At 50.8% G+C, this 24,229-nt stretch overlaps 1 long non-coding RNA gene across 1 annotated transcript in view; it reads left to right on the top strand.

Moving 5' to 3' along the window:
- The window catches only part of LOC308548562, a 42,788-nt gene extending 23,524 nt beyond the window's left edge, over positions 1–19,264 (top strand). The window contains exons 3-4 of the long non-coding RNA XR_013997632.1: positions 17,455–17,650; positions 18,500–19,264. This is a non-coding gene — a long non-coding RNA (uncharacterized lncRNA). The remainder of the gene's footprint in view (positions 1–17,454; positions 17,651–18,499) is intronic.
- Positions 19,265–24,229: the final 4,965 nt, after the last annotated feature.

Below are 24,229 nucleotides of genomic sequence, written 5' to 3'. Positions count from 1 at the left end.
ATATTTATTGCCAGAAAATGTCTCTGTTGCATGGTACCAGGTATAATTTTAAATGCTTATTTTTACTTGAACTATGTACTGCTTTGATTAAAAATATTTTCCTAATATTATGAATATTTTATTCTTGGAAAAAAATGGAATAGGCTGTTTGTAAATGGAAATCAGAATCTTTGGGTGGGAGCCTTTGGCAAGTCAGTTATTTTACACAAACAACTGGGTCTGTGGGAGGGACCACACGAAGCCTGCAGCCCCTTTTGAACCCTCAGTGGCATCCTCCGGGGACAGTCGCGGACTGAAGAGTGTTTAAATGACAGCAGTAGGGTGCATAGTAGCACCGCTCCTCAGAGGAAACATCACCTTATCTGACCTAGTCTGGGAGTAAACCAGGCGCCTGCTCCAGCCAGTTGACGGTAATGCCTTCAGTCATTTCCATTTTTTAGCATTCAGAGCCACTTGAGGACATCTCTTGTTTGCTTATTAGATCTTCACAGGATAGACTTTGTTGGAAAATGAAGATGAACTTGGTCTTTGGCTGGACCGTAGCCTCTGACAATAGGAGCCTGAGGATTCCTACAGCTCTGTGATGGGCTGGTGCTCGGCGTCCGTCAGCGACCCCGGGACCAGATCTCCCAGTGCGTTCTCACCTGCTGCGATCATTGGGTGGAGGCAGAGGTACTGCCTTTGAGCTTTGCAATAAGTATTGAAAGGATCACCCCTTTCACTTAATCTTCTGCGACTAAAATTGTGCTTTTTAAAAATCTTGTAGCTTAATGTCAACATTCAAATTTAAAAAGAAATTTAATATGTTTTTTGTTGATTTTTAGAGAGAGAGAGGAAGGGAGGGAGGGAGAGAGAAACATCAGTGACAGAGCACCACCAGTCGGCTGCCTCCTGCCCGCCCCCTCCTGGGCATCAAGCCTTCAACCCGGGCCTGCGCCCGGACCCGGAATCCAACCGGCAACCTCCCGGTGCCTGGGACAACTGGGGCACACTGGCCGGGCAACATTAACAATTTTAAATAAAATTTAAAAAATGAAATAAAGAAGTCCAGAGTCCCGTCTGTGAAGAGAGCCACGACGCAGCCTCAGACGCAGGCAGCAGTCGCGGCGCGCGGTGGGAGACGGTCCCCTCGGGCGCCTTCCCCACGCGAGGGCCGGGGGGACGCCGGCTGGCCCCGAGTCCACAGAGAGCTCCGCGGCCACGCTGGCCCTCCCCTCGCGGAGGACCGGTGGCCGAGCAGATGCTGGTAACTGCCAGAGCCAACACTCATATTTTTCTTTCCGTTCAGCCAGAAGAGCTCGAATGCTGTTATTCACACAGGCTTCTGCTGCAGCCTGTCGGCCGGCCCCAGGAACACGCTCGCTCCTGTCCCGCCAGGAACGGCAGCCGGGGGGGGGACAGCTGCAGGGTTGTCACCACGTGTACGGAGGCCGATTATTTACTTAACGCTGCGGCGTAACGGAGAGATTTTGAATTCATAAATTGGAATCTATTCTTGTCGCAGTGATTAGCGAGGATGAATCCACAGGAGCACAGCTCTTTCATGGTCTTCCACTCACAGGTCTCTGCCCACGAGCAAACCGATGTTCTTGAAAAGTCACAGTGGCACATAAGTCGGCGAGCAGTAGCATTCAGTTCCCATATCCTACCTTTGTTTTCACTGTTATCTCAAAACACGTTATTGTATCATATTGAAAGCAGCTTTTTTTTTTTTTTTACCTTTTTATTGAATTTCCTGGGGTAACACTGGTTAATAAAAGTATACAGGTTTCAGGTGCACAACTTTACAACACATCGTCTGTACACTGTATTGTGTGTGCACCACCCCAGGTCAGGTCTCCTCCCACCACCATTTATCCCCCCGTCCCCTCCTCCGCTTCCCCCTGAAAGCAACTTTCTAGCCAATAAATACATTAATTAATTTTTCTTAAAAAAGAACGGAAAGGAAAAGAAAACCCCTGACTGACTGTTAAGTCATAAAGTTCCTACAATGTCTTCTCTACATTTACAGAAATAAGTCACAGGGAAGGAATTTTTTTATAACATAAAACACAATGCTTTAGAAACACCTGCTTTCTAATCTTGATAGACTAACGTACTGTATCTTTTATTTCTTTTTATTCACTAAAAAGTTAATTTATACACGTTGCAAATATTTTCTCTTCTGTTGTGTTTTTGCTTTCTAAATAATCTCTTATGTGGAGCAGAAGTTGTTAATTTTAACATCATTAAATTTATCAACCTAAAGTTTTAAGGCTAATAGTGCTTTTAACCTCATTTAAAAAATCCTTCCTTACCCTGAGATAATGAAGACATTCTCTCTTTATAATTTCGCCTTTTACTTGAAGTCATTAACCTCCCTGGAATTGATTTTTATATGTGGTATAAAGACATGATTCAAGAATTTTCTGTTTCATTGGCGGCTATTTGGGGAGGTTAGTCTGAGAGAATACTGGGACCTTTCACTGTCCTTGAACCACAGACCTCGGGATCATTCCCTCTGGGGTTTAGGCTGCAGTGGGCAACTCTACCCAGGCGGCTACACTCTACACGCAGGACCCGGGCAGCCCGAGGCCGGACAGTAGGCGTCCAGGAACGCCCAGCAGGCAGACCCTTCCTCACAGTTGTGAACCCCTAATTTCACAGAGCTGATACTAATGGTGCTATCACAGGCTTTTACCACATTTTATTTAGGTGGTTTTTTTTGGTACCCATGTTTATTAATGAGATGAGCTTATATTATTTCTCTCCTGTACTTTTCTTGTCATTTACGGGTATTAAGATTTTTCTATAATGATACTGATGATGATAAACAAAAGTGTTTCCTGTGTGCCAGGCTCTCCTAAAGCATTTCACGTGCACTAATTCACTTAACCCCCCTAGCCCCGTCAGGAGGTGGGCAGTGTTATCATTCTCACGTTATAGGTGAGAATAGCGATGTGCCGATCAGCTAAGGAACTTGCCCAGACATGGATTAAAGAAACAAAACAGCCTGGAATTGCTCGTGAATTCCGCAGTTATGCATCCCTTTTACATTCGGCTCTTAAGGCTCCTGTCTTTATGAGCAGATTTACTGCAGACTCAGTGTTTATTCTGGGCAAAGGACTGTTCAGAGTTTTTATTTCTTCTGGGACAATTCTGTCTAGAAGTTTTTCAGTGATGTCTTTCACTCACATCATCTTAGTCTTTTCAATTTCTATACCATCTGTGCCTCCTCTCATTTTTAATGTATTCATTCATACAAAAAATGTATTCATTTTTTTTTGATGTTTATGATATGCAGCCTGTTAGTTATTAATTCTTCTGTGGACATGAGTTTTTAAAATATGCTTATGAGGTTTTGATTTTTAAAATATGCTTATGAGGTTTTGATTTTTTGCTTAGATTACCGGTTTAAAACTTCCCTATATTATAGATTGTGAGTTTTTAAAAATATGTTGAAACTTTCTTCTTTCCCAGATTGTCATCAAGTTTTGTAACTACTTGAGCGTTAAAAAACATTGTTTTCTCCTACTGTTGGGTGCCCTACATACCCACACTATCAAACTTGTTTACTGTGGTTTTTGGATCTTTTCTACTTTTTTTCCTATTGAATACAGAAGTTATGAGAAGAGCCATCCAAGCAGTGCACTAGCATAGCTCCCATAGTTCTTGCCCAGGAATTTTCTCCTGCGTCTCAGGAAATTGCTCCCAGTTCAAAAAGCTATGCTTCCTCCAACTTTACATTCTGTCCTTGGTCCATGACATACATTGGCTTACGGTTCCCCTTCCTCCTCTATCAGGCCTGGTACTTCCCCAGCTGGGTGACTTGACCCAAATTATTGATCTGATGAGCCAAAGGAGAGGTGGGGCCATGCCGTTTTGCAGAACAAAGTTTTCTGTATCATCTTTAACATGGAAGACTCAGGCCTCATTGGGAGGAGTCAGCACTTCCACAGGATATTTCGGAGGAATTGGAGGGTCAGAGCATTCAGCTGTATCAGTCCAGCGAGTTCTGTCCACATCTCAGAGCCCTCCATCCCTCTAATTATGGACCTGACCTTGGCATAACACACTGGCCGGATCTGACAATGCAAACTTCCCTTGAACTCTGCTACCCTTATAATTAACGTCTAGGCCTCCTCCATGGCATTTTTTTTTTTTTTTTTGCATTTGATGACAGTAAATAAGAGACTCTTCATATGATGCCAACAAGGCTCTCTAGTCGCACTTTGCCTTCAACGGGCGGCTCACAGCCGCGAGCCTTTTATTGTCTCTCCCTTGGGCATCGGTGCCGCCCGGCGATACTCACCTGCTCTCTAGCCCTGTACATGCTGCTCCACTGCCCCGCCCAGACCCCGGGACCCCTTCATCTGCGTCCCCCCCAGTCCACCGGCCTCCGCACTTTAACAGTGACACCAGTTCAGCATATGAGGAGCCGGAGGTTGTCCACTTACCACCGGCGAGGGTGTCGCCCAGGCTGGAAGAGCATGAAGGATGCGTGGTCCCCTGGAACCTGCCGCAGATCCTCTTAGGGACGTGGTGCATTAGGGAACAGGCAGAGCAGGACTGGGGGAGGGAGCGACTGGACTGCAGTGAGGTGGCATCGGGTCTCAGCCGCTCCTGCGGGGAGTTCTGGAGTCGGAATGGCCGTTTGAAGTTCTGACCTGTGGCGAGGAGGTCGAGGTGGTGCGTGGCTCCCATGGGCCAGTCGTTTGCCATGGACTGTTCTTGAGGAGGGAGGCATGTACCTTTGTTTGAAAAAGCTCCCCTAGGCCCAAGGCTGTGCTTAGAGAGAAAGTTAGTGGTGAGCTATCATCAGCCAACTCTCCTGTCAGCTGAGCCCCTCGGTCGCCAAGGGGCCATCCGGGTGGTGCATCACAGCGTCCCTTGCATAAGTCAAGAAATGAATTGAGGCTACAGATAACATTATTATGACCTAAATAAGTGAATTAAAAACAGCAAGACACAGCATCAAACATACTGAAAATTAAAATACTGGTGTGAAGGACAGGGTTGAGACAAGTGCAATACATGCATGCTATAAAAAAGGTAAGAGTGTCCAAGAAGAGATGACCCAATAAAGGACAGTGTCTCTGAAGGGAGAACCCAGGCCATGGAGCAGAAGGTGATTTCTAAAATATCTTATCAGGAAGAAATTAGGGAAGAAACGGTCCTGAAGATGAAGAGAGCTCACGGAGTGCAAGAAAATTTTATCACAAAGCTGCTCAACTTAGAGGCGTATTTTTTAATGAACAATTGCATTTCAAAAGTAAAAACGGAATTCTTCTAGTAAGTGAGGGCTTGAAGTATTTCCCGTTTTTTCACCAAGATATAAAAACAAGTCAAATAACTCTACAATTTTATGTTGAAACTAGAAAGCAGACATGCCCCATAGATTTTTTTTTTTTTTAAGTGTGAAGTCTGCTAAAAACAACTAAGATCGGCCTACACCTGAAGGGCCTGTAGGGCGGCGACACTCAGGAGAAAGAGACTAACACGGGGCCAGGCGCCACAGGGAAAGACCAACGGGAAGCGAGGGTCCTGGGGAGGACAGAGCGGGGGGGACAGCCACACGGGCCAGAGCTCGGGGGAGACGCACAGGCGGGAAGGGAGAGTGGGGTGCACCCTGGGGCAGCCGGTGCAGCGGCGCCCCAAAGGCGGCTCCCGCAGGAGCCCAGGCGACGGCTCGTTCCTCCCGCAGCGACGCCCACAGGTGGGGCCGGGCCAGGGCCACGCCGACTCCGGGAGGAAACGAAGCGAGGGCCGTGTCCCCAAAGGACACCGCAGAACCAGAGCACGAAAGAGCAGGTGAAAGTTCCGGCCAAACAGGTGATCACGAGCTAACACTACAGAGAAATGAAGCCACTTCCCTGGAGGAAGACCCCAGAGCGACCACACACAGGCGCAGGAAAATGGGCGCTGGAGCAGGAGGCAGGGGAGCGCGCTGGCAAACGGGGGGCGCAGAGGAGACGAGAAAAGCTGAAAACGACGAAATTGGAAGGAGCACAAGGCAGCAGAAACGCGGAAGACAGTGCAGAGGGGGATCTCGAGTGTAGAATGACAGAAGTGATCAAAATAAAATGGAAATACAGAGGAGCTAAAAAAGATTAAAGGGAGCGGTTAGATACACGAGAAAGGCAAAGGAGATCAAATATACATAATTGGAGTTCCCTAAGAAGAAAGCCAAAATAGTGGCACAGAGTGTGGAAACGTGTAATTCAAGAAAACATCCCCGTAACAGAAGAAGGCCCGGGGTGCAGCTTTGAAAGGACGCGTCGTTCGCCAGGGCACCTCCCGCCACAGGGATGGAGAACAAGATGCGTTTTGATAAGGCGTCAGCCCTTAGTCACGAAAGAATCCTCTGCAAAGTTAGGCCAAGTTATCAAGGCACGGAAGAGGTGAAAGCGGAGCAGCCAGACTTCATGTTTCCCGTGCAGCGTCCGGCGTCAGGAGACGGCGCGGACAGGCCAGGGAGGGCCTGAGCCAAGGGTCCCGTGGCCGCCGACCGTGCTTCAAGTAAAAACTCAGCAGTCAGTTGTCTGAACACGCACGGGCCCGGGGACTGCGGCTCCCCAAGGTCCTCGTGGGGGACACCGCTCGGAGCTGAGCCTGCGTTAAACCGGGGCGAGCGGGGGGCGGTGGGCGATCGTGCAGGACTCGCCCGCTGTGAGTGAGGGGCACAGCGGGTTGGCGAAGGCCCCCGCCCGTAACTGCCGTTTCTCTTCCGTGATGACAGCGTGTGCCGTCTGCTCCCCCAGCGGCTTTCGTGCATGGGACACGGCGGATCGACGGCAGTCACCGCGCTGGGCACGTAGCCCGGGCTCGCTCGTCCCGCGGCGGGCGCTTCATAGCCTCTGACGGCATCTCGTGTCCCCACCCGCAGTGCCCGGCAACCCCACCCCGCTGCCCAGTCTTTCCTTTCCCTCTTTAAGGTGAATGCATGTGGGTGGCACTGGTGGGTGAAGTTATGACACGTCGTCTGTGCCTCGCTCTGTGTGCCCACCGCCCGAAGTCGAGCCTTCTCCCGTCGCCGCATCGGACCCGTTACCCTTTACCCCCCGCCCTCCTTCCCGCGGGCAGCGCCCACACCGCCGTCTGTGTCTGTGCATGTTCATTTGTTGCTTTTGGTTTTATATCCCGATGAGTGAAACCGGGTAGGTAAACGGGTGAAGGGGGTACAGTGCCTACAAGGTGGGGCCGAAGCAGGGGTACAGCTCTGAGTAAGGGAGACAGAGCGAAGTCTTGTGTTCTCACTTATTACCGTGTTTTCCACACCGGCGACCGTAAACCTGCTTTGGCCGCACCCTGTGTAGACAGCGGGACACGACTCAGCCGCAGGAAAAGATTAAATGCTGCCGTTTGGGGCAACAGAGATGGACCTCGAGGAGATCACGCTAAGTGACGCGAGTCAGGGAAAAGCTGCTGAGGACCATGTGATCCCCCCATGAAGGACCATGTGATCCCCCCATGAAGGACCATGTGATCCCCCATGAAGGACCATGTGATTCCCCCCATGAAGGACCATGTGATCCCCCCATGAAGGACCATGTGATTCCCCCCATGAAGGACCATGTGATCCCCCATGAAGGACCATGTGATCCCCCCATGAAGGACCATGTGATTCCCCCCATGAAGGACCATGTGATCCCCCATGAAGGACCATGTGATCCCCCCATGAAGGACCATGTGATCCCCCCATGAAGGACCATGTGATCCCCCATGAAGGACCATGTGATTCCCCCCATGAAGGACCATGTGATCCCCCCATGAAGGACCATGTGATTCCCCCCATGAAGGACCATGTGATCCCCCATGAAGGACCATGTGATCCCCCCATGAAGGACCATGTGATTCCCCCCATGAAGGACCATGTGATCCCCCATGAAGGACCATGTGATCCCCCCATGAAGGACCATGTGATTCCCCCCGTGAAGGACCATGTGATCCCCCCCGTGAAGGACCATGTGATCCCCCCCGTGAAGGACCATGTGATCCCCCCGTGAAGGACCATGTGATCCCCCCGTGAAGGACCATGTGATCCCCCCATGAAGGACCATGTGATCCCCCATGAAGGACCATGTGATCCCCCCGTGAAGGACCATGTGATCCCCCCGTGAAGGACCATGTGATCCCCCCGTGAAGGACCATGTGATCCCCCCATGAAGGACCATGTGATCCCCCATGCTCCTCAAAGCTGAGTGAGGCCGGCCCGCCCCCTGCGCCAGCCCTGCGCTCGAGGTCCCGCTCCGTGGGAGAGACCCGCTCCCTTGCGGGATCCCACTGCCCAGCGCTTGGCCTGATCCTTTCTCCGCTGCAGGGACTCTCTCTGCCTGTCCCCCGTCACCTCTCACCGCTTCCGGAGCAGGACAAGCCCTGTCCCAGCCTGGTCCGTGGGCCTTCCAAAAACTCGTCTCAGACTTCAGAGCCTGGCGCGCTCTGTGGGTCAGGTCCTGCTCCCTGGGGTGCTCTCCTGAGCCCCCGTCTGAATTGCGGCGGCGGCTTTTCCCTCCCCGACTCGGAGGGGCCCCTGGGATTTCCCCGAGATTGCCCGGGTTCGAGCTCCCCGCGCTCACCCGCCGTGGATGGCGGCCCCGCCGCTCCCCGGGCCTGTTCAGGTGGATGTTTGTATCCCCGGCGTCGCCCCCGCCAAGGGGAGAGCTCGGCTGCAAGACTTGCGAGTCCTTGCAGACTGGGAGTGTCTGTCGTTGCTTTCGTGTCAGGACAACACAGTGACTGATGTGGGATTTTCAGCTCACACACTGTCTTCATTAAACTGCTGCGCTGTCCCCTGGCTTTCGGTTACGCAGAAGAGAACCCCGAGGTCAGCCCCACTTCTGTCCTTTCACAGGTAACTGCCCCCCCCCCCCCCAGTGCTCGCACTTCATCTTGAACCATTTGTTCATTGTTTTTCTTGGGCTCATGGAGTTAGTCCTTTTGATTCTTAGACTTAAATAATATTTCACTTAGAAATATTTTTTTAACTTTTTTGTGTGAGAACTTTTAAGACCTGCCCTTAGCAGAATCCAAGTTAATACAGAATTATCCACCATATCACCATTAGATCCTGAGAACTTTTAACTGAAATTCTGTGCATTGGACTAATATATTCCATTTTCTCCTACTCTGTTTCTATGAATTTGACTATTTTTTAGGTGCCACATATACGTGATACTATATAGCATTTATATTTCTCTTTCCTGCTTATTTTATGTAGCATGATGCCCTCCAGGTTCATCCATATTGTCGCAAATGACAAGATTTCCTTCTTTTAAGGCTGAGAAATCTGGTGTGTGAGTGTGTGTACCTCTGGATATATACCCAGAAATGGGATTGCCGTATCATATGGTGGTTCTGTTTCTAATTTTTAATTAATCTTCATTCTGTTTTCCATAATGGCTGTAACAGTTTTTTTGGAATAGCTTTTTACTTTGATATAGTCCCACTTGTTTATTTTGGGGGTTTTTTTGCCTGTGCTTCTGGTGTGGTAGCCAAACATTTATTGCTAAGACCAGGGTCAAGGAGCTTTTCCCATCTGTTCTCTTCTAAAAATGTTGTGGCTTCAGATCTTACGTTTAACTCTTTAATTCATTTTCAGTTGACTTTTGTGTATGATGTGAAATGAGGGCCCAGTCTCCCCCTTTTCCGCACGGACATGCTGATGGGAGAGACGACCCCCGCGGCACCTTTGTCAGTACTTCACGTCTATGAACAGCTGTATCTCTGGACTCTGTTCTGTTGATCTGAGTGTCTGTTTTCATAATAATACCCCACTCTTTCATTTACTGAGTGGACTTTAACTTAGCTGTTAATTTTAACCTCTCTTTCAATATTGCATTGTTCTTGTCAATTCCACTTTACCTACTTGTTCAGGTTAATCTTTCCTTAAGAATCCAGTCGCTCTTTTACGGAGTCACGTTCCTTTGCTATTTTTCAATGGACTAAATAAATATTTTCTAGAATAATTTTAATTTCCCACATGTTATAATTTTCAGAAGCATGTGTTTATTTGTAATGGTTTAATGGCTGGGATAATGTCTCTTTTTCATTGTGCTACAAAAACTTCTCCAAGACCCCGCTCGCTGCTGTTCTTCGCTCAGGCTTTTATAGGCAAAGGTGCGTCCAGAAACACAGGCCGTGGTAAGCGTAGTTTGTTACCTGGGACCCTCTAGCAGGGCCCTTGTGCTAGAAGTTTTTTTATTTTTGTTTTTGTCTTTTTTTCTTCTTCTAAGGCCGGAACACAGTTGACAGGCATATGGCTGTCAATGGCTAGTTCCTACCGTGGATTTTTCTGGGTGGTTCTTCTACTAGAGGTGAAATTAGTTCCTCGCTTACACCTTCAGATGAAACATCAGTTCTTCAGACAAATGTCAATGTAAACAACACAAATAATATAGATTTTTCTGAAACTCGTACGTTTCCCACTGGCCCTTCCATTTGGGTAAATGGCAGCTGCCTGAGCCAGCAACCCGAGAGCCGTCTTGGATGCTTCCCCCGCCTCACACTCGGCCTCCGCTCCGCTTGCTTCATTCTGCCGGAGCCCCTGGGGCCCCTCCGTAGGCCCACCGGCCAAGGCTGCTCCTCGGATCCCTAGGGCTGGAATGCCACCGTCCTGCCACAAACGGGGATTTTAACAAGCGCCGTCAGGGTATCACAGGCACAGAAAAATCGGAAAGAGAAGATTTGAGAAGAAAGGTCTCATCTGTGTTATTTACTGTCCATTAGCAGACACAGACACACACAAGGAATGGTCATCAGAGGGCCCGTGCGCCCTGACCACACACAGTAACGTCCAAGCCAGCGGAGGGAGAAGACTCTGCGGCCATATGGTATGTGTATTATAAGGCAACCTGCTCCACTCCTGCGTGCTGCTGTTGCTGCTTTTGACACAGCTACAGGAAATAAGACGACTACTGGAATGCATACCAGGAAAAAGTGTTCCCAGAAGGCTTTGCAGAATGAAAGTTGGAATCCCTGAGTGGAACCAGATTTCTGAAAAATAAGCTTTCTGTTCTCTTTGGCTAAGATGCTTCTGTTAAAAATGAAATACATTTTATGCACTTGATCACATTGCATATTAAAAATACATTACAGGAAAACATGGGCACAGAAGTTACCCTGCAATACCTGAAGCTCAATGCGAAAACCACAGTGTCATGACGCCGTAATGGAGTGTTGGCTCTTGAGGTTGAACTACTTAATTACGTTGCACTTGAGATGCACCATACTATCTTCCTTCTCATTACAAAGGGGGAAAATTCCTAGTTATTTTGGTTACCTATTGCCGTGTAACAAACTACCCCAAAATGCAATGGCTTAAAACAGTAGCTCTTATTTTCACACAGTTCTGGGGATCAGGAGTTCAGACATGGCACAGCAGGGAAAGCCTGAGTCTGCTCCGTGGGATAAACGCCAGATGTGAAGATCCCGGATGGCATCTCTAGTCCCAAGTTTTAACTTCAGCTAGGAAAGCTTCAAAAGCTGGGGCTGGCCGGCTTCGTTTAAGGCCAGTAGTCCGAGATCTCTGCACTGGCTGTCATCTGGGCTTCTCGGTTCATCTCCATACAGTTTCAAGGCCTCTCCCTTTCCACATGGCCTCTCCACAGTCCCCATCGTTTCTCCAGAAGGGGGGCTGAACTTCTCTCATGGAAACTCGGGGTGAGTGGGAAAGGAAAGGCTACCATGCCGGAGCTTCAGGCACGAGACTGGTACAGCCTCTCTCTCCCTGCCTTCTATTGGTCGGAGCAACAGAAAAGTCACAGGGTCCAGATTTAAAGGTAGTGTGAGTACCAGAGGGTATGATGTTTTTTGGAGTACAATCAAAGGAACAGTTTTCCATAGTTCACCCTCTTGCCCCTAATAACTCACAATCAACCCACAACCAAAATACACTCTCCCAGGATGGCCAGAGACTCGACCAATTATTGCATCAGGCTCCGTCCTGTAGTCCAAGATCTTGTCATCTAAAGCAGGTCCATATGTGAACAAAAAAGGCCTTTGGCGTAGCTTCTCTCCCTCCGAAGACTCGTGAATTAAAGAGACAACTTGTCTGTCTTACATCCTCTTGAAAGACGGCGAGGAGTCTGGGAGGGGAAAGTTGCAATATGTGCTCCCCTTTAAAAGGGGGGGTGCGTTAAATAGATGTAAAATTATAAGTAGAATTAAGAGCGTAGCGGACGCGGGAGGCGCCTCTTTGAGGTCCCGTCGCTGAGCTGGTATCTCCGTCCTCGAGGTGCTGTGCGCGTTGGCCCACGGCTGCCCAACTCTCCGGCTGGCACCGCTGCGTGGCACAGGATGAATCAGAGCCAGCGGCTCCCACGGCCGTGTGTTCCATAGGAAACATTGCTGCTTAACAGATAACTTTTGGGAACAAATGGATCACTCCAAAATCAGGTGAAATATTAAAAACAGAAATACTAGCTAAGTAATGAAAATGTTACATAACTATTCAGCTCATACCTATCACGAGGCAGAATTTGGCAAACTTTTCTAATAATTTAGCCTCTATTCTTACATTCCAGCTTAACCAAAATATTTTTTGAAGAATTGATTGTATTTATGTTGTAGAAAAACAGGATAAAACGTCTCTTGGCTGCGTGAGAGAGTGTGTGAAACTGGATTCCACGTTCATATATATCAGGGACTCTCATCATACAAATTTACTTGTGGTTTCAAAACACCCTGTCCATTTTTATTTCTTTGTATCATTACCCAATTTCCCCTTGTTTGCTCAGAGAAAATTCCTTACGTCTCAAGACATAGTTCTAAACATTGAGAACAAGTAATATTTGGCAAATCAACATGTTTTGATCAGTGGCATTATTGTGATGAAATTTGTTGAAAATATCATAATTGTCCATAAAGATCAGTAATCGGCATGTTTGTAGGTGAAACAATTGCAAATGCTCATTAAAACAGGATCTTTGGGAAAGTACAGAGCAAGTACTTGCAGTGGGTAGGGAAAGCCATGCGTCCACTGGAGCTCTAAATTTTTAACCCAACAACCTGGATTATTACTTCACTAATACTCGGTCAGAATGTGGACAGAGAAATAGAAAATGATAAACAAAAGAAAGTTAAATTTAGAGGAAATATTCCAGCCTAAAGCTTTCATTTCCTTTTTTTTTTTTTTTTTTTAAAGTAAACCTACTCAAAAAACACCTACATAATATGTAAGTAAAAATCCCTTTTAAAATGTTACTTCAGGTCTTAAAATCATTTGATAAGTCACACCCCATTTGTTGTCTTTTAGGGGAAAAAATTGGCATGTTGTGGAATTATTGTGCTATGGCCTATGACATTTCTCCCCATTCTGCAAAGAGTCCAAAATATTGACAACAAATGCATTTTCACAAGGAAGAAACCTGGCCCAGTTTTAAGAGTCTCGGACCCACGTATTCAATGAAGGAAGGAGGAATTCCGCGGTCAGGCCCCCGCTCTAGCTGCTGCTCTTAGCTTGTCTGCAAGTGTGCGAACTACGCTGTTTATTTTCACGGGACGGGAAAACTCCGTATTCAAGCTACTATCATTTCCCAGAAAACAGTGGCTATGGGAGGTGAACAGAGAGTCGGAGCCCAAGCGCAGCGCACCCTCGGCCCGGCGCCCGGCCCCGCACAGACGGATGGCAGCGTGGGGGATACGCCGCGCGAACAACGGGCCTTTCAGGGCGGCGCGGGCCCCTCTGCCCATGAATAGCGCCATTCATGCCAGCGCCCTGCTTGCGCGTGTGCGTGTGCCTGTGAGCGAGCCCTGTGAGTTCTGGAAAGCTCGTCCGTGCTGGCCGAGCCCAGCCGCAGGCAGCAAATGTTTGGAGATGTCTAAATCTGTATAATTCCATTCAGTACTTTTTAATGAAATAATTCAGCCAAATGTGTGAAAACAGGAATAGAGGGGGGGAAATGAGCAAACAAATCATGATAGGACTCCTGTTCAAAGTAAAACATAAGTAATATAAAATGGCCAGTGAGAGATGCACTAAGACGAATGTTTTATTCTCATTTGATTGAGAAATAAAGAAGCATCTCACTTGAATGCGTCAGAAGAGAGGGGCCTGTCAGGATGTGAGCGAAGGAACCAGATGTCCCTGGGGTTAGGATATCCTATCGTGAGGCTACAGCTCATCTGTTCCTTCCTTAGGGTGTGTTAATCATCACATTAACCTATAAAATTGCACTTTAATTTTATGATTGTATAAAAAAGCAAACTACATGAAGATGGATAGAAAAAAATGGATTAGATATGTTGTGTGGTTTAGTAAAATAGTATTTTCGCCATTTAAAGTGTTACTAGGTTTACATGACAATAGTGTAAAAACTTCAAGGGGACCGGGACGCTGTCTGACACCCAGCCGGTCTCCACCGCACACCTGTCCCTCCCGTGACCTGGCCCAGCGCCTGCAGTGGGTCGTGACAACCACCGAACCAGACCGCGCTGGCCTTTAGGGATCAAAGGTGACACGGCACAAACGTCAAGGTGCCAGATGTTTTTTCCTTCAACAACTCGACATTCTCGTGGCACAGAATCGCCCCTGGCCTACGGTAGGAGCTCAATAGTCATTTATTAAATGAACAAGGAAAGAAAGAAAGAAAGAAAGAAAGAAGAGAATGGATGCGGGAGACACGGAGGAATGTTTGCAAAATGGTGACGAAATTAAATGAGATAACCTACTGAAGAGGACCCGGGACATTTGTTAGCAACTGTGACTTTTTATTTTCCTCTGTGAACGGCCCCTTCATGTCTCTGTCTGAGCGCCTGCTACCTACCGCTTCGCTCTGGCTTGCTCGTGACCCCCCGGCCTGCCGTGACCCCTGGTGTCCTGCATGCATCCTCGCATCCCGGGCTTCTGTCGGGATTTTCGTTTATCTGTTTCTGTTTCGCAATTCACGTTCCTAAAAGGAGACTGTGACTGGCCAGGTAGGTGGGTGGTTCGGCTAAAATCGTTCCAATCCAGGCCGTTCCCAGGCCGAGTGTCCTCGGGAGAGACGCTCCTCCTGTCCAGCCAGCAAAATCCAGCAGTTGCACGACATGGGCTCTTCTGTCCAGGTCGTCGGCTGTGACTTTCTCTGTGTCAGTCACAGCCTTTGGCGTGCATATGGCAGGAGACGTAGCCCCTGAAAGCCGAGCGTGTGCGACCCCTGTGGCTTCAGAGGACGCGCAGCCAGCGGTCCCGGTGCAAGGGAGCCCGTTCCCTCGCGCGGCCTGCTGGAGCCTGGGGGCGTCTAACTGAGCAGCCCGGAGCCACTGCCGGTGCCGGATCGATGAGTAATTGGGGCTGGGGCGCAGGAGGAGGGACAGATCTGGATTTTGCTCAACCCTTGAGTCAGGAGATGGGTCGGATCTCCTCGAACCACGTAGATGGAGTGGCGGAGGGGCTGCCCTTCAAGGAGCCACTGGCAAGGTGAATGCCCTAGTGGAGGTCATGTAGAAAAGCATATTTTTTAAAGAGAAATATTGTTTGTCACCCTTTAAAACCTAATCGTACTGAGACCTGGTTTACTGGTCTTTGATACAGTTTACAAAAGTAATTCCTCTTTTTTTTTTTTTTTTTTTATCATACCAGACAAACTTCCTGGGGTAATTTAAATTCCATGAACTTTTAGGGGAAACGTACTGAATCACCAAAACTCTACTGCTCAGGGTGTGAAACTCACACAAATGAGCAGTATAGAATCCCTGACCTCAAGCACTTTACGGACTAAAGGGAAATAGAGAGTAAGAAGGTAAATACTGAAAAATTCAATACAGGGTGTGAATTCAATGGCAGAGGCCCATTTGCATTTGGGGAAGGGGTGGCGACACGCAAGGAAGGGCACAGACACAGAGACAGGTCCCTCTGGGAGCTGGGGGCGTTGGGGTGGGGTCAGGGAAGGGTTCATGAGCTCGGGGGGACTCCCGCACCCCCCACGCCCCAAGCCCTTCCTCTGGCAACCACCACACTGTTGTTTGTGTCCACGGGTTTCATTTTTATATCCCATATATGAGTGAAATCATCTGGTCCTTAGCTTTTTCTGACTTATTTCACTTAATACATAATGGATGTAGAATATATATATATAATATGTATAGAAAATGGAATATTATTCGTCCATAAAAGAGAAATCCTGCCGTTTGCGACAACATGGATGGACCATGAGGCGTCACACTAAGTGAAATAAACCAGACAAGAGAACCACAAAAATGATTTAAAAAAAAAAGAAAAAAACTCATCGATACAGAAAATTTCAGGAAGAGCCTCCCCTGGAAGCAGTTACAGGATTTAAACCAGTGACTATGTGATCACGGTTTGTGGGGTCTTGCTTTGGAGGGGAGAGGAGAGACGGACTATTGACCAGTTTGGCGAACAGGAAAATTCCTCCTCCCAGGACACTGACCCTGGATTTATTTATTGGGGGACAGCTGTTCTTTTGAGCAGGGCTCTACACGGTATAAACTGCAGGTTTCAGGGGGTTAGTGGCCCGTGGTGGTCGGGCCGGGCTGAAGACGGGGGACCTGAGGCGGGCGTTTTCCGGGGACTCGGGCAGCTGATGGGAAGCTGGGCAGGGACAGGCGCAGAAGGAAGACTCCGAAGTCCCAGAGACGGCTCCTCGAGGAATCCTGCTCGGATTCGTAAAGAAACGAAGAACAAAAAGGCTTTGAGACGCTCCGCCGTGGCCGCTCTGTTTGAACGCTTTTCCGAGCCCCACACTGAGCAGCGCCCATCGCGCGCTGCAGGCCTTTCCAGGCCGCCCCACGCCGCTGGACGGGCCGCTTTGAAGTCCCCTCGGCGGCGCACGGGGATGAAAGGGAGCCCTGTCACCGTCCCGAGCGGGTCTGGGGTACGGTAAAGCAAAGAGGAATCCTGGGGAATAAGCTGAGCAGGTCTTCAAAAGACCTTTTCTCTCCCTGTTAAAAAGTGTTCATTCTTGGTTGCCACCCTCTTAGAAAAAATTGTGACGCTCGGGAGTTTTATTTGGAGCAACATGAATGGTTTTACTTTCAATAGTCACAGGAAAATGACAGGCTATATTTAATTTTTTTATATATCTTTATTTACATAGACTTTAGCGATATCCCCGCTTGCTGTATAATTTGATTTATTTTGGGACATCAGAAAGAATCCATTGAAGCTGCCCATGGCAGCTGCCTGGTTGGGCAGCAGGGCCGGTGGCACAGAGCAGAATAGTAAATGAAATTCAGTCAAGAAATCACAGGCTGCTTTAAGAGGGACTCGTGGGCATTTTTATAAAAGTGTACTTTACCCGAATACGAAAATATTAGTTGAGCAACAAGCAAGTCGGTGTTTGAGGATGCGGTGCCCCTAATTTAAGCGAAAGACCTTCTAAAACCTCTCGGTGATGCCTCCAGAGACGTGTGCGCACGGGGCGGACCGCACAAAGCACTGAAATGTAGCCGTAGGCTTTAGAGAAAGAGTAGGACCCCCTGTTTCGCGAACTCTTCTAATTCAGTGTTTTAAATAATATTTCCTTTTACTGTCAGGCCTGTGGCATAAAGCTTATTGAACAGAACCGGCCCGAGTTCAGACCCCGGGCCTCGCACCCACGTGCCCTCTGCCAGCCCCAGGCCGCCCGTCGGCACACTGAGGACGGTCACAGCACTGAGGGCGCCTGTCTCGCCAAGCGGGGGGCCTGGGCCCTGGGGCCTGGAGGCCAGTCCCTGCGCCTGGGGACTGAAGGTGAGTTTAACACTTCACGGGGCACGTTTATTTCCCCGGTGCTGTAACTCTCGGAGGGACGTCTCGGATCCATCTCCATGTGCGACCACACCAACCGTTTCCCTGCCTGCAGGCGTTTTTGCCTTTTTCCCTCCTTCCCTTCCTCCGGTCCTTCCCTTCCCCCCGACTTCGGGGAGCTGGGCCCTGTGATCAGAACAAGGTTCCTGCATTTCCCGCGTCCAGTTTTTCACCAGGACGATGAACGCTGGGACTAGACTGTGTGTGGACTTGGTCTCTGTTATCTAGGTTTGGTCCCCAACACGTGCATAGGTCACGTCATCGCTTGAAAAAAGTGCATCCAGTGCCGCTTTGGTGACCCACCTGGCAGATCTCACGTGAACGGACAGACACGGCCCTTGTCCCGGGGGGTCTCTCGAGCTCTGATGTTGCGGCCCAGCCGCCCCCGGGACCCTGCCTTTCCTTTTGCTCTGCTGTAAGCTGGTGTCGGAGGGTTTAAATAAACTGCTCAAAGGACAGGGAATGTTTCCAGGGCGTTACCAAAAAATGCTGAACCCCGGGGGGACTCTGGCTCCATTACCCACCATTTCGTCAACCCCAAGAGCTCCGGGATTCCCGCAGCCTGGGAAGTGCCTTGGTGGTTGCTGACTGTTTTGTTATTGTCGGTGTTTCATGAGAGACTTATTTTGGGTGGTGAGAGAAGAGAACGGCGATTGCCCCAGCGCTCACTTTTCTTTAAACTGTAAGTCGGAAAGGACCATATTCTGCCACCACATTTCCTTGGGGGGCAGGAAAGACGCGTGATGGACTTGACTGCCTTTTTTTTATATTACGTTTTAATTCCGTTTCCAGAGGACACGCATCCATCGAACGAAGGGTGTCCTCACGGCATTTACTGTCGTCGTCGTTTACGGGCCATCGCATCCCTTCCGCACCTCTGCGTGCCTTATAAGACGTACTTGAGAACCGCCCTGCGATTTTGGTCACTAAAAATCACTTCTCTGTTCTGCACAGTCCTCAGGCATGTTGACTGGTCCACTGTAATTTTTTCATGTAAAAAGGGGGGAGCCTGCCTCTCCTAATTATTCTGCTTCTTCGCTGGGGATTTGTACATTAAATTGTTAGTTACTAAATATTAAGTCTGGAACAAGGCACGACACTTCAGACACAGCGAAGGTAAATTACGGCATGCGGCGCTATTACAAGGTGCGCTGCTATTTTTATGGTAACCTTACCCGCTCCACGACCACAAATAAGTGTTTGTCTAGCATGGGTGTCGTTCTAAGGAAATTATGTTGCAGCTTGTAATTACTTCCACTGAAATCTATCTGCTCAGAGTGGGCCTTGCCCTGCCTCAAGCGCTGGGGGGTTGGGGGGGCTGTTTTCCTAGAGCTGATTAAAGCCGTGGTATTTACCTTGGTCCTTGAAGAATAAATTAGCTTTACTGGGGGATCAATGAGCCTGGCTGTGTTTCCTTGAAAACTGAAGTACTTACGATGTGGCAGTTTAGAGAGAACGTCAGCAAGCCCTGGGGGTTCCCCGAGGGATGCCGCCCTGTGTACCCCGACGACTAAGTGTTCATCTCACCCATGCGTGCACACACGCATGCACACACGCACATGCACACACACGCACGCACGCACACGCGCGCACAGCATCTGCAGAGCAGGCCTGGAAGCTGCCTGAGCTGCTAGGAGGACATCTCCCCCACCACCCACCACTTATCTTTCGCATTAAACTGAGATTTCTCAATAAATTAACTGGACTTACAGTAACGCTATTAAGCCCTGCGCTTTTGTACACAGTCCTCATTTGCCCCGTGTACTTGGCAGGCATTTCTGCTCCTGAGGCATTTGGTTTTTTGGGTTTTTTTAAAATTGATTTCAGAGAAAGAGGAAGGGAGAGGGAGAGAAAGGTAGAAGCATCGGTGAGAGAGAAACGTCGCTGGGCTCCCCCCTGCACGGCCCCCGCTGGGGATCGAGCCCGCAACCCGGGCATGTGCCCCGACCGGGAATCGAACCGGGCACCTCGTGCCTCACGGGCTGAGCCCCGCCGGCCGGGCGCCATTTGCTCTTCCGCAGAACCCCTCGCGCGCTCAGACTGTTTCTCCGCTTGGGGTGCCCGCAAATGTCCCGTTAGTCAAAATCCTGATGGCCCGTCACGTGCCCGCGTCAGCTACGTCGTGAACTCGCCTCTGCTGGTCCAAGGAAAAGCCAGCCTCTCTCCCTTTGCTTCCCGGCCTCCTGTCGAGTTTCTTCCCTGAGCTTTGTCACAGTGGCCCCGGGATGACTGACGGCCTCCTGGTCTGTCTCCCACGGCGGCCGTGAGCTCCGCGAAGCCCTCCGTCGAGCGGCGCGCTCCCTGCGCGTCTGGAGCCCACTCAGCACCGGCAGGTGCCCCCGACGGCACCCAGGGGCCGCCTGCGGCCTTGCAGGCGCCAGGCTCTCAGCCCTCTGGGGATGCTGTCATCTTGCCTCTGCCGACCCAGACGCTCTGTGTGAGACCAGCTCTTCCTTGTGGTCCTGTCCGGTGCCCCAGCCCGCAGGGTGTCTGTGTCCCCGCGGGGACGCCGGGAGGGCTCACAGCCTGGGAGGGGGTCTGGCAGCGAGTCAGCACCCGGGAGCGCCGGCTCCACGGCCTCCGTTTCTGCCTGCAGTGCAGAGGTGATGTGCTCTGAGGACCTGGGTAAGTGGGGCGTGGAGGGGGACTCGGGGCCCCGGCTCTCCCCGAGGCGGAGCTGAGGGCTCCCAAAGCCACTGACTCTGTCCCCAGGTCCCCGTGACCCTGGCTGCCTGGCCACGGAAATATCCATAAAAAACACTCTGGAAAATGGGCCATTTGTGATCAGCTGCAGTTTAGTTCTGCGCTTTGAGAAACAATTTTCACTTTCCAGCCTAAGCGCTCGGTTCGAGGTGGATAAGCGGGACCTCAGCCCCGCACGTCTCTCAGGGGCAGAGACCCGTCCTCTGAGGCCGAGCTTCCCGGAGACGCCTCCCGCTGCAGCGGTCAGGCGGAAACGACTTGAAGACGATCTTCGCTTAATGACTGCCGATTAGTTTCCAGGAAAATATGACAAGTGTTTGCAATATTACAGTGATCTGTCAGGCAAGTAATACAAATATTAGCTGCGCTTCTCACCCCAATAATTTGTGGGGGGCCTTCGACTGATGAGAGAAAAGCAGGTCACAGTGTAAACGACCTACCCAAAGGTCCTCAAAGAGGTTCTCAGGCCGGTGGGTGTTGAAGACCCCACTCCGGCCTCAGGGTCATGAGTTCAGATTCTGGCCTCACCTCGTATCGATGATGTGACGCCGCTAAATCCGCTTGGAGGTCATTTGGTTGCAAGCGGGTGATTTACTTAAGCAAGAAAAATACATTAATTTATTTCTAAAATACCAGTGGTTTATAAAAGAACAGACCAGCCCCTGAAAGTGACAAGAACCAGTCATCTCAGTAAAAAAAAATATAGACTTTGGTTTTACTTTTTAAAAGAGCATCAGATGAGTCACCCCACCCGGGCGATGGTGCCGGCTCCTCAGCCACTCGTTCCCTGCCCTGGGTTCTGGGGTTTCACTCCCTGGGATCCTCATGGAAAAAGGCGGGGCGCAGACGAAGACACGGCACCCTCGGGAAGTGCCAGGACTGCGGCGGGAAGGGTGCTGTGACCCTCCCAGCGGCAATTAGGGGGTTTGTGAAACAGCACGTGTCAGAGAAGGACTCGCTCATGGACTCCGGGCGATGACTCGGACGTAGAAACATGAGAGAAAGACTGGGACAGGCCTCTGAGGTTCACCTTAAGATGGGGGCAGGCGCGATTCCTGCTTCCCGCAGAAGACGGGGCTTAGGACTCCCAGGACCCCCCCCCTCACCTTCCTAATCTGTTTCTAAGGAACAAATTATTGCTATTGCTTCTATAGAGGCTCCCGTCCTGCCTTCTAGCAGGTTCCTTCCACCCCGCGTGGCACCCTCTCGGGTGTGGTCCTAGGGAGCCCCACGTGCAAGCAAGGGCTCCCCCTCTAAGGTGAGAGGCAGCCCAGGAGCCCAGGAGGCCTCGGGCTGGAGTCCGGGTGTGAGGCCAGCGGGAGGCGGGGGACCCCGCAGGCAGGACACGGGGGTAAACCCGCAGCTGCGTCTCTCGCCTGGACGTGAGGGGCGACCGGAGCGGCCTGGACGCGGTCCTGTTCCCGGGAGCCCGCGCCGAGAGCAGCGTGTGCCCTGCCACGCGTCTTGGCCCCCACGCGAGGCCGCAACTTACCCCCTGGTTCCCTTCCCTTCCCTTCCCGCGGCCCGCGGCCCGCGGCCCTGACTGAGGAGTACTGTGGGCCGGGCCCTCAGGAAGAAGCCGCTGCTGAGACCGTCACGAAGACGTTGCGGTGCTTTCCGGAAGCGCGGGCTGGCCTGACTCTGAGCGGGGCTCGGCCCCTTCTCCCCAAAGCAAACCGCAGGCGAAAACCTGCTCCGCGTTCTCCGGCCAGGGCCCCGCGCGGGCTGCTGGCTGCTGGCTGGAGCGACTCAGTCGGTAGAGAGCAGAAAGGCCGGTCACTGTCCCACCGAAAAGTTACCAGGACCCGAGGTCCAAACCAGCAGCCCAGAGGCCCGGGAGCAGCCTCCCACCTGATGCTGGAGGCATTTCGCTGGTCCGTCTTGTCTTCAAAATCATTCTCATGTCCCTGGTCCAAAAATTCCCTGACTCATTTCAAAAATGTTCAGAAATCCTTGTTCATCAACATTTAATTATACTTCTGTATAGTTCATTTTGTTTTCCATTAGCCGCATGTTTTATGGAACAGACCTAAGCTACTCAGACGCCTCAAGTAAGAAGTTTCACGGACGTGTATCTCCCGTGTCCCGAATTTCCTGCTGACGGCGGTCTCGGGGGGCCTTCCGTGTGTGGGTGCCGCTGATCCTCGCTGTCTCCTTACAGCGTTCCCATTCCCCTGGTCTCACAGACTCGCTCTGTGTCCTTTCAGTCCCCAGAGCAGGGCTCTACTCAGAAGAGTATTCTACAGAGCCAGGGGAAAAATCCCCAAAATAATAGTTCTATAAACTTTTTTCCCGTTAGACTGTGAGCTCCTTGATGGCAGGAACCGAGACGCATTCACCTCTGTATCCCCGGTGAGACTGTGGGCGTCCGGAAGAAGCTCAAGGAATATTTGTGGGGTGAGAACGGCCAGCCTGTGTGTGGGCGGCCGCGGGCGGCCTTCCCCCACCACCCGTGACAGCCCAGGAGAAAGGACGGCGGGTCCTGAGGACCTGGCTTCTCAATGCTGGACTTGTGGCCGCCCTGAGAGTATTGAGCGAGACTGTATCTGGGAGGGAAGCACAGAGAAAAAAGTGAGGCTCTTTTTTTTTTTTTTTGCTTTTTCTGTCTGCGGAGCAGACTGTGTCCAATAAACAAAATATACGTGGCACAGTAACGTTTCAAGGTGACCTCAGTTTTTTATTCCTTTTCACAATCTTTTGGGTAATTAAAAAATCGCTGCTCTTATTTGTATTTCGTGTTGTGAAAGGTTAGTTTATTTCTAACAGAAAGGGACGATGTAAGTGCCCTTGGGAACGGAACGTGACCAGCCGCAGAGTCAGCGTCAGGTGGCGGCGAGCGGGCCCCGGAGCCCGGCCCGCGCGTCCTAAACACGGAATTCGACTTCCGTCCACCGCACCTTCCGGGCAACTGCCACCCCACTTGCGTCACGTTTCCTGGAGTGGTTGTGACGAAATAAAAGACACTATTCCGCTCTGTGCCAACTTCCCAATTAAATTTGTACGAAATTAACACGCACGAATTCCAGAACTGTCTCCACGTCCCAGGAAAGCCGCGGAGGCCTCCGACGGCAGGGACAGCTCTGCCAGCGGATGTGACGGAGAAACAGCGTGGGTGCCCGCGGCAGGACTCGCGCCTTAAACGAAGGAGGGGTCGTGGCTGTGGCCCTGCGGCCTGCTTTCTGGGTGACGACACACCACGGGTATTGTCGGTAAGTGTAGGGAAACCGTTTCCAGACGGAGACCATTCCGTCCTTTCGATACCGAACTCAGACCCACGGAAGCCTGTTCCAAACGGAGCCGTCGAGGGGGAACCGGGAGTCTCCCCCGAGCTTGTCCTCTTATGTAAAAATCCCCCCAGTTTAATAAGAAACTAGACAAACGTTTTTTCCAAAAACCTAACACATCAGGTGGTTGTACTCACCACGCGTGACGCGTGGCCACACGGTAACCCCGACGGCGGTGCTGAACCCCCGGCGAGGTTTCGGCCCAGGCAGCGAAGGCGCCATCGGAGGCGCCTGCCGCTCGGTGCAGCCGCTGAGCTCCGGCCACAGAGGTGGGCCTGGACCTGCCGGACGCAGGGGGCCGCCGGCCGGCTCGAGGAGCGCGTCGCTCGCCCAGGGCCGCCTGTGATTATTTCCATCAAAGAGCGTGAGGAACGCGGGACCTCCACAGCTCTGTCCGAGCGAACGCGGCGGCGAGGCCCGGACCTCTCGCTCGGGGCGAGTCCGCGCAGGTGCCGCCCGTTGGGATAAACAAACAGCAGAGCGTAAGGCGAGTTCGATTTCTGCATTTGTTCGATTTAAAGGGCTTTGGGGACAT

The sequence above is a fragment of the Miniopterus schreibersii genome (assembly GCF_964146895.1).
Source record: "Miniopterus schreibersii genome assembly, chromosome: 19".
Taxonomy (NCBI): domain Eukaryota; kingdom Metazoa; phylum Chordata; class Mammalia; order Chiroptera; family Miniopteridae; genus Miniopterus; species Miniopterus schreibersii.
The sequence above is the reverse complement of the archived record's forward strand: the minus strand, read 5'-3'. Positions and strand labels throughout refer to the sequence as shown.